At 42.8% G+C, this 9,815-nt stretch overlaps 2 long non-coding RNA genes across 2 annotated transcripts; one reads left to right on the top strand and one right to left on the bottom strand.

The window, feature by feature from the left end:
- Window positions 1-747: 747 nt before the first annotated feature.
- LOC125929565 (uncharacterized) lies at window positions 748-2,655 on the bottom strand. Its single transcript, XR_007459908.1, has 2 exons — window positions 1,943-2,655; window positions 748-845 (listed from the first exon to the last, which is right to left on the bottom strand). It is a non-coding gene; the product is annotated as an uncharacterized LOC125929565 (long non-coding RNA).
- On the top strand, window positions 785-9,489 carry LOC125929564 (uncharacterized). The gene is made up of 2 exons (XR_007459907.1): window positions 785-864; window positions 2,652-9,489. It is a non-coding gene; the product is annotated as an uncharacterized LOC125929564 (long non-coding RNA).
- The last annotated feature ends 326 nt before the right edge of the window (window positions 9,490-9,815 follow it).

Raw genomic sequence — 9,815 nt, 5'->3', positions numbered from 1 at the left:
GACATTGTTGTTGTATACTATGTATGATGTTGCCTTTACTAGGAATACAAGATTGTGAATATGCAAGCTTCAAAATTCGAGTACATAACTTCTGTCTTTTAGTTGAGTAAAGTAATGGAAATACACACACACACACAAATATACATATCTATCTATCTATCTATCTATTTATTTATTTATTTATTTATTTAATGTTATTTAGTCCCTAAGATAGTTACTTTGCAGTTTAGAATCTAATTGCTAGTAACACTTCTTCATAAAAGTCTATAGGAGAGGAGAGCCTGGGTGGCTTAGTCGGTTGGGCGAGCTCAGGTCATGATCTCGCAGTTGACGAGTTCGAGCCCCGCGTTGGGCTATATATTGACAGCTCAGAGCCTGGAGCCTGCTTAGGGTTCTGTGTCTCCCTCTTTCTCTGCCCCTCCCCTGCTCATGCTCTGTCTCTCTCTGTCTCAAAAATAAATAAACATTAAAAAAATTAAATAAAAGTCTATAGGAGAGTTGTAGATTAGAAGTCTTCTGGAAGTACATCACAGTCTTTGAGTATTGTTGATGTCCGCTTACATTATGAGTAAAGTCTGGGAGGCCAACCCCAGGAGATGTCTTACAGGCATCCTCACGACTTGCTTTTCCTGATTTTAATGCACATCTATAATTCCTCATAAAGAATCTGAACATTATGTCCATATAATTAAACTCATTGTGTTTATTTTTTTTCCTTTACCTATTTTCATCAGATTCAGCCAATCCTTTATTCAACAAATATTTATTAAATGGCTACTTTGTGCCACGCACTGGGGATGCAGGAGTGAACAAGACAAAATTTCAGACTTCATGGTGCTTCCATTCTAGAGGACAAGACAACAAGTAAGCACATAAGTAATACTGCTTCACATTGTGAAAGGTGCTGTGAAGAAACAGAATAGGGTATGGAGCTAAAATCCACTGGAACTCTCTTTTGCCCTGCAATCTCTTGACCTTTGCATCATCACTAATCACAGTGACTATTCTGAATTGTAAGTAAGCTCTGCACGAGAGATCAGTATTTTCTCCCCATTTTGCTTCTACATACCCCAAATCCAACCCACTCCATTGGCCCTGCTCACAACAAGGATACCAATCACCTGCTCATTTCTAAATCCATTGAACACTTCTCACTCTTTTTCTGACTTGACTCCTCTGCAGCAGCTGACATTGTTCCCCATGTCCTTGGAGAGCTTTCCTGCCCCAGGGACATCTCTGGTCATTCTTGGCTTCCTTTGGAGTCTCCTCTTGGTCTTGCTGCCCAGTCATTATACAGTAGCATTGTGGAGCCTAAGAAAGCTGGGCCCTCGAACCTCTTTTCTTCCTTCTCTGACATGTTCTCCTTGACACATCTCATGCACCCCCGCACCTGCTTCATTACCCACCTCACTGATCAAAAATCTGTGTCTCCTGCTGAGCTATTGCTCCCAAACACCAGACTTGTGTCACCGACAGCCTTAAAACACATCTACTTGGATGTGTCTCACATTGCTCAACTTCAATATGTTCAAAACTGAATTCACCATCTTTACTTCCTCCCTACCCTGCCCCACCTCCAGCCTGTTCCTTTCTATCCATTCCCCATCTCAGGAAATGGCACCACACTCTAATCCTTAGCTGCCCAAGCCAAACAGCTAGGTGCCACCTCTCTCCCTCACCCTCCATATCCACTTAGTTACAAAGTACAGTCAACTTGACTGCTTTGGTTTTGGACAAGTCCATCCACCTTAGACCAGACTCTAGTGTGGTCTGCATATTCTTGGATCTGCCCTTTCAAATCCCCCCTTCACACTACAGCCTGGATGAGCTTTCTAAGCTCTAACCTGATTGTGGCTTCCTTTGGCTTGAAGCCCTTCAGAGCTTCTTTCAGGGGAAAGACTGTGTTGCACACAAACCTCCCCACCTTCGTAGATTCTTTTACCTTTTTCCTTTATGAAGGAGCTCAGCTCTGCTGTCCGGGGTCCAAGTTGAAGTGGTGGGCCTGCATGGCCTTCCAGTGTCACACACAAACCTCCACTTCCAAAATCTCATGAAATGCCACACAATGGAGCGTGACGTCTGACTTCTTGGGCTGTGCCAGGTGACATAACCAGAAAGATGGAGAAGTTAACTTCGAATAGATATTCCTTAAACAAAGGAAAGTAGGATATGGAAGGGAGCTGGGCAGAGAACTTTCCCCTTCTTGCTACTTTTGTGGACTACAAGGAGAGGTTTCTTCTTATAATCTTTCAAGCAAAGTCCCTTGTCCCATGCAGATTCACCTGCTGAGTTAGTTACTTGCTGTGCCTCCTTTTGGCTCATTGTAACATGGTGGCCACCAAGGCCATGTGTTATAGTTCCCTCATGTTGCTTTGCTTCTGCATTTGCCTTCCTTTCCTTTATAACTTTTCTCACTGCCCTGGCCTTGCATCCCCCACATTAAGTGTCAGTGCTTTCATTTCTGCCTTGTAGTCCACTTTCTAGAGGACCTGGGTTAGACAAAGACCAAACTTCCTGGCCACTGCTTATCTCCCTGACTCTCGAGTCTGCTTTCCCCTCTCTCTTGCCCAGTCCCTACTTGCCCAGACCCCACACAGAATCCCCACACTCAGCAGCATGATGAATATGCCATATTCTCTTTCCCCCTGCAGGCCTCTGTACAGATGCTCTCCTGCCTCCCATAGAGAAGTCTTCTGTCTCACGTGGAAAGCATTCCTTGACACTACTGTTGCACCAGCTGGTTAAGGTACCATGTTTTGATGTTCCCGTGGTGTAGACATTATTTCCCGCCCACCCCCACCCCCCGCCCCGTGGAAGTGCTCCTCACCCAGCATGGTGATTGCCATTTGCTGGTCTTTCCTGCTAGACAGGAAGTTATTCACTTTTGTACCTGTAGCACCTGGTACAAAAGCTGACACATAAGAACCCAATAAATATTTAATGAATGACTGAATGGATGAATATGTGTTTTCAAAAAGGGATACATTTTATGAAAAAAAAAAAGATACACCAGCAAAAAAATTGAGCTAGTGTTCAATTATTTCCTGAGAAAGACTTGGTATACTTTTTTTTTTAAGCGAAGCACACTCCATTCTTATTTTTGTTGTGGTGGTGGTGTATATGTGTGTCACTGGGAACCTTCATCACATTAAACACTGTATAGTTCACTGGTTAGGTGTAGGACTAGGTATAAGTTTGGCTCTAGAGCCAGATTGCCAGTGTTTAAACTCCACCTCCCTCACTAACCTGTTGTGTGTGTGTGTGTGTGTGTGTGTGTGTGTGCATGTGTGTGTGTGTGTGTGTGTGCATGTGTGCGTGTGTGTGTGTGTCTTTGACATACAGCTGGACAAAGATTTCCTTATCTGAAAATGAGCTTAATAACAATCTCTACCTCATAGTGATTGTTTGGAAGCATAAATAAGTAAAATAGCCAAAGAGTTTGGCACAGGGTTTGACACAGTGATGAGTAAGCATTGGCGATCATTACTATTATTATTTGAAGAAGGCATTTTTAGTATCACCTCCTAAATAATTTTGCAATCCATTAGGTAGAATGCTTCTTGTTGCAAGGTGCTGAAAAGCCCATCCTAAATGCCAAACAAGACATACCTGGAAAGAGTGGAACCATCAAAGATACTATCAAATGCCTTGCCCTCTCCATCTCTCTATCCACATGCTTCTTTGTTCTCAGTTGACCACCTGATGGGAGAGGGAAAAACCACACTCCAAGTGTGAAATGGAAATATTTCCCTCATTCTTATTGGACCGGCATTAATTATGTGACCAATCAGAATCACAGAAGTGGGGCAAGGGGGAAAGGATGCCATGTGATTGGCTCAGACTGCTTAACATCCACTCTAGAGCTTAGTCTTGGATTACATTCTCCCGAGTCATGAGACATGTGGAATGTTGAATACTTGCTCAGGAGCTAGGTTCTGTTAAGAAGAAAGAAAGGGGTGAATGGAGGCTGATTGGGCAATCAGCAGTGTTTACTACATGTACTGTTGCTGTCAGGAAGTAGGGAGATACCTCTGTTAATGAAAAGAATGGATTAGAGAACATTGCATTAAGCCTAGAAGCTATGTGACCAGGTATAAAAAATAAAGTATATATCTATATGTCTATTTTACATGTGGATAGCTAATATTTATTGAGAGACTGCTTTGTGCCAGACACTATGCAAAGTCCTTCGTACTCACTGATTTCCTTCAATCTTCACAAACACATCATTCGTTAATAAGGCAATACTTAATGAGTACATCCCATATTTCAGGCACTGTCTAGTCACTAGGAATATAGTAACAGTCACAAAAGACCAAGACCTCATTCTCTCATGTCCCCTGCATTCTGTACTTAGGAAACTGCAGCCCAGGGAGAGAGAATGAGGTGCACCATATCACAGAGCTTGAATGTGACAGAGTTGGGATTTGAATTCAGGGAATCTAACTCCAACGCCAAGAGTAAGTTGGGACAGGAAAATGTTTGGCTCTAAGTGAAGTACTGTAAATGTGAAGTAAGATGTTAACTGAAACTCGGTCACAGTACTCAGCCAATCCCAGACTCCCTTCTTTCAAACCTGTTTTCCCAGAGAGGGTTCTGCGTGTCTTGGAAAAGGCCTTGCTCTGGGGGTCAGGCACCATGACCTGCAGTGGACTCACCACGAGAGAGCACCCAGGACCATGAAGGGCAGTCAGCAGGCTAGAAAGAGTGCAGCAAACAGAAACTGTGAGGGCTGAGGCCCCAGGAGAGCTCTGCACAGATTTAAACTCCCCTTAAGAATTCATTCTTCTTCCCAGACCTCCACTCATTGGAGCAACTTTATTTAATGTTACCTGTAGCTTTGCTTCTGGGATGCCATTGTAGCCAGCCTGCTTACCAAAAAGAGGGTTTTGTGACATCTAGTAGGGTGAGACTCCTGGGCTTCTCAGTGGGAACCTAAAGCTAATTAAAGAATGAGGCACATTAAAGGGGCACCTGGGTGGCTCAGTCGGTTGAACCTCCAACTTTGGCTCAGGTCATAATCTCACAGTTCATGAGTTTGAGCCCCACGTTGGGCTCTGTGCTGACATCTCAGAGCCTGGAGGCTGCTTCAGATTCTGTGTCTCCCTCTCTGTCTGCCCTTCCCCGCTCATGCTCTGTCTCTCCTTCAAAAAGAAATAAACATTAAAAAAAATGAGACACATTAAAAAGAAAAAAAAATGTTAATAGGCTTTACATCCAGTGCAGAACCCAACACAGGGCTTGAACTCACAACGCTGAGATCATGACCTGAGCTGAGATCAAAAGTTGGACACTTAACTGACTGAGCCACCCAGGTGCCCTGAGACACATTTTAAAATCTTAGTCCTGCTCATATTATATTGATCCATCACCTCAAATTTTAATGAAAATTTAATATCCAACTTTGACTAGGTTACCTTGAATTTGAGTTCCACTAAACTGAATCAAACTTATATAGAGAATTAGTAACTGTTACTGAATCATATGAACTTGACTGAATTCGAATGTTTCTTTTCGCTAGAATTGGTTATTTGGTCAAGTTTAATGTTGTTTTGTTTGCTTTTTAAAGCAGTCTTGCCGAGGCTCTCAAGCACTCACTATGTGTCAGGCTCTGTGCTAGGCGCTGGTGAATCAAAGCAACATGATTTGTCCCCCAGAAGCAGACTGAAGATTCTTGTGAAAATGATTTCTTAATGCAGTGTTCCCGGGAGACCCTCGTAAAGCAGAGGGTGGGGTTGGGGGGGCAGGAGGATAGAACTAGTAAAGGAAGAAGGCAAGCCAGGTGGTGCTCTCAGGCAAAACTCCAGTCTTCGGCAGTTCCCGCAGAGAGCTCTGGAGGGTAACTACACCTCCAAGTTGTGTCCTACTCAAGACGAAGGAGTAGGCTTTCCTAGTCCTGTGTTAGCACTCACTGGCTACAGGCCACCCCCCCCACCCACCGCGTCTCCCCACCACCCCCGCTCAGCCCCCAGGATGGAAACACTCAGGCTTTTCTGTCTCCCTGCACAGAGGAAAGCCTTGACTAATCCTGACCCAGGCTCTACTGTTAGCAGCAAAGGTTTAAGGCAGCTAAGGGAGGGGAGCACAGAACCAGAAGAAGGATGGGAGGGCAGCTGGGCAGAGCATGGACCAGGCTACCACCTACTCCTTACAGAGTTTGTCATCTACTGGGTTGGCCCAAGGGAGCCACGACAAGAAAACAGGTAACTATGTCATTATTGTATGTGATGAGTGCACATGGGCAATGAACAGAGTGTGATTTTTAGAGACTAACCGGTGAGTATCTAGTTGGAATGGTCACCAGAGGTGGACATTGTCAACCCGCAGGCATCCTTTACCCTTTGCTCTTCTCTCCTCTCCCCCATGGCTTTCAATGGAACTGCCATCTGACCACCCTGAGGGGATATATATGAGGACCAAAGTTCTAAGAATGGCTGGGTAGAAGGGTAGAACCATCCCTTGTCTCTGGTGGCATCATGGAGCCAGTGTACCATCCTGGATAGTCACCTTCAGACTTCTTTTTTGTGAGGAAAACAAAACTCCTGTTTGTTGAAGCCAGAGGAAATCAGATTTTTCTGTTACGTGCAGCCGAATTTATTCATACACACACACACACACACACACACACACACACACACACACGTGTGTGTGTGTATATATATTCTTTTTGGGTTGTTGTTGTTGTTGTTGTTGAGAGAGAGAGAGAGCACGTGTGCATTTGCTCTGGCAGGGGAAGGGGGAGGGGGAAAAGGGAGAGAGAAAATCATAAGTAGGCTGCACCCCCAACCCAGGGAAGAGCTGACTTGGGGCTCTCTCATGACTGTGAGATCACAACCTGAGTGGAAATCAAGAGTCTGATACTTAACCGACTGAGCCACCCATGCACCCCACAGCCAGATTTATTCTTAAGTAGCTCCCAAGCCTTGGAGGAGGGGCTGACCTTCTAGAGAAGATCAATTTCGCAGGAAGGAAGAAGCAGAGGTAAATACAGAAATAGGTTGGAAGACTTCTGACACTAACTTCTCTACAGCTGGATATAGCATTATTATGACACTTTAATATAGCAGTTATCAGCAGAGTAAGTACAATAAGGTGATATATTATCTTTGTGGGAATCTTCACCTGCAGTAATGGGTTCATTGAACCGAGGCTTTCCCAGCATCAGCACAATTAACGTTTGGGGCCAGATCATTCCTTTCTGTAGGAAAGGAATCCTTATAGGATGTTTACCAGCGTGCCTGGCTTCTACCCTCTGGTGGCTGGTAGCACCCCCTCACCCTAGTTGTTGACAAACAAAAAAGTCTCCAGGCATTACAGAATGTCCTCTGGTGGGGAAGAGGGAGAGGCAAAGTCACACCCAGTTGAAAGCTTTTTTCTTTCAAATAGCTATTTAGTTTCAATAGCTACTTAGTTTTATCTACAAACTTTACAATTAATGATAAATTATATTTAAACTACAGGAAAGCAATCTTGCTTTGTGAAGAAAGCAATCTTTTGATCCTTTAGGCCTACCTTCTTTTAAGTAAACATTGAAAACAGAATCTGCATTTAGCAAAAAAAAAAAAAAAAAAAAAAAAGAATAGTAATACAAATCACAGAAGAAACTCTTTAAGCATGCCTTCCGTTAAGTCATTTTTCACCATGTACCTCAGTTTCCAAATCTCTAAATGGAAGAACTTATGTAAGACAACTCACAAGTATTTTTTCCCTTTAGAATTAAGATTATTCCATGATTCACTGAAAATATTTCTGGGGTTACCCTGGACCTTAAATGACGATTCGGTTTACAAAAATGTGATTGACATGCCAATTTGGGGAAAATAGGTCTATAGAATGAGACATACTGTTTTTCCTTCCGAAAGTCTTGTTGAGGACTATCATTATTTTAAGGAAGAAAAATAGTCATTGATATATGTGACTATTTTTCTTTTTAATTCGGCAAAGCACTTGTGCTCTCATTGATTCAAGGTCAGGTTTTCACACTGTTATCTTGTGAAAGCATTCATTATCAGGTTCTTCACTGCTTTTTACAACTGACATGGCCACAGTCAAAAACAGAATACGCCAAGGAAAAAGGTCAGTACATGCTGAGGTGAATCAATTTGCATAGGGGAGAAAAAGAGAGGGCTGTTTCCATGGCTTCTAACAGAAGTAGGGAGAGAAATGTGAAAAATGAAAACTAGTTTTCAGTGGCAAACAAAATGAACTGGTCTATAAATATTTCATAATTTTAGCCCCATAAAGTCTCATTGTTTGGCGGTAATCTTTATTATGAGTAATCATGGGTTGCTTTTTTGTTTGTTTCTGGCTTTTTCTGCTGATCTCTGTGCCATACATCTCTGAAATAACACCCACTAATTTCTTTTTCATTTACCTCACTCTGGTAGAGAGAATATGTAGTCATCAGTAGGAAGTTAGAGACATAACTATCCGATTTAAACAAATAAAGTACATTTTTAGAGTCAACGAGTATTGTATATAAAAATGAAAACCCAAAGATAAAGTCCTCAGTAATGTTTTCCTTTTGGAATAGAATAATTTTTAAAACATCCTGAGAGGTTAAGGAGGTCAGCCATACACAGAAGCAGTTAGGTTGTTTCTTGTGTCTTGGGAGGGGGTACCTGGAGCATCAGCGACTGAGGTATGTCAGAGTTACCCTCTTTGCTTAGAAGTGGGGCACACCTGTCTTGCCTTTACCTATCCATGTCCACCATCTTTTTTTTTTTTTTAAGTTTACTTATTTACTTTGAGAGAGAAAGAGAGAGAGAGTGCAAGCAGGGGAGAGAGAGGGAGAGAGAGAGAATCCCAAGCAGGCTCTGCACTGTCAGCACAGAGCCCGATTCAGGGCTCGATCTCATGAACTGTGAGATCGTACCCGAACCGAAATCAAGAGTCAGTCCCTTAACTATCTGGGTCCACCAGGTACCCCAACCCTCTCTTGTTTGTGAACAGTACCTCATTTTCCTTAGGCAAACCATCCCCTCTCACCTTAAATAGAAGAGGTCTTGTGGGGCTACCCTCATATGTGTATCAGCATCATACCCCAAGTCCCAATCATGTCCAACAGCACATTCCATCCCTGTGGCTGTAGTGATTGGCTCAGAGATGAGTGCCTAACCCAGAATGGTCCTCTGAAACTCAGTCCTGAGATTCCTGCTAGTATGCCTGGTGCAGGAGGCAGGTAGAGAGCCCCCTTTTTGCTAAATGGGAAACAGTGAGAGTGTCATCCAGGATCTGCTGGGGTAGATCATTCAAGAGACCCTGGCAGAGGAGACCAACCCAACCCAAAACACGATTGAAGACCAGCCTGAACTCATGACCAGTCCTTGTTCTAGACTGCGTAAATTCTTTCTTTGCCTAAGCCAGTTTGCACTGGATTTTATTACTTGCAAATGAAAGATTCCTGAGGAATTCAGAAAATCAAGTTCTGCAGAACCTGGAGAAGACTAAGAGCTCAGAGATGCATGTGGAACGGAGTTCAAAGAAGAATCCACGTTTATTTAGGGAGCTGTATGTAGTCAGCAGAACTACAAAGCACAAACTTAGGAAGTAGTTAGCAAACGAAAAATCAGGATACGTATTTGGGGAAGCACTCCAAGGACTTCAGGAGCACTGGCAGTGTTCAGATGTTGAAGCTGGCTGTTGGCCACACAGGCACTTAATTTGTTATTATTTTTTAATTATTATTATTTGTTAATTATTTTTAATTTTAAAAAATTATTATTTTTTATTTTAAATTATTTTTATTATTATTTTGTATACTTCTATGTATACATTATGTATTTCTATTTTTCTGAGGTTAGGAAGCTTGCACA

Source organism: Panthera uncia, chromosome A2, assembly GCF_023721935.1.
Source record: "Panthera uncia isolate 11264 chromosome A2, Puncia_PCG_1.0, whole genome shotgun sequence".
Classification (NCBI taxonomy): Eukaryota; Metazoa; Chordata; class Mammalia; order Carnivora; family Felidae; genus Panthera; species Panthera uncia.
This window is presented reverse-complemented; position numbering and strand designations above follow the sequence as displayed.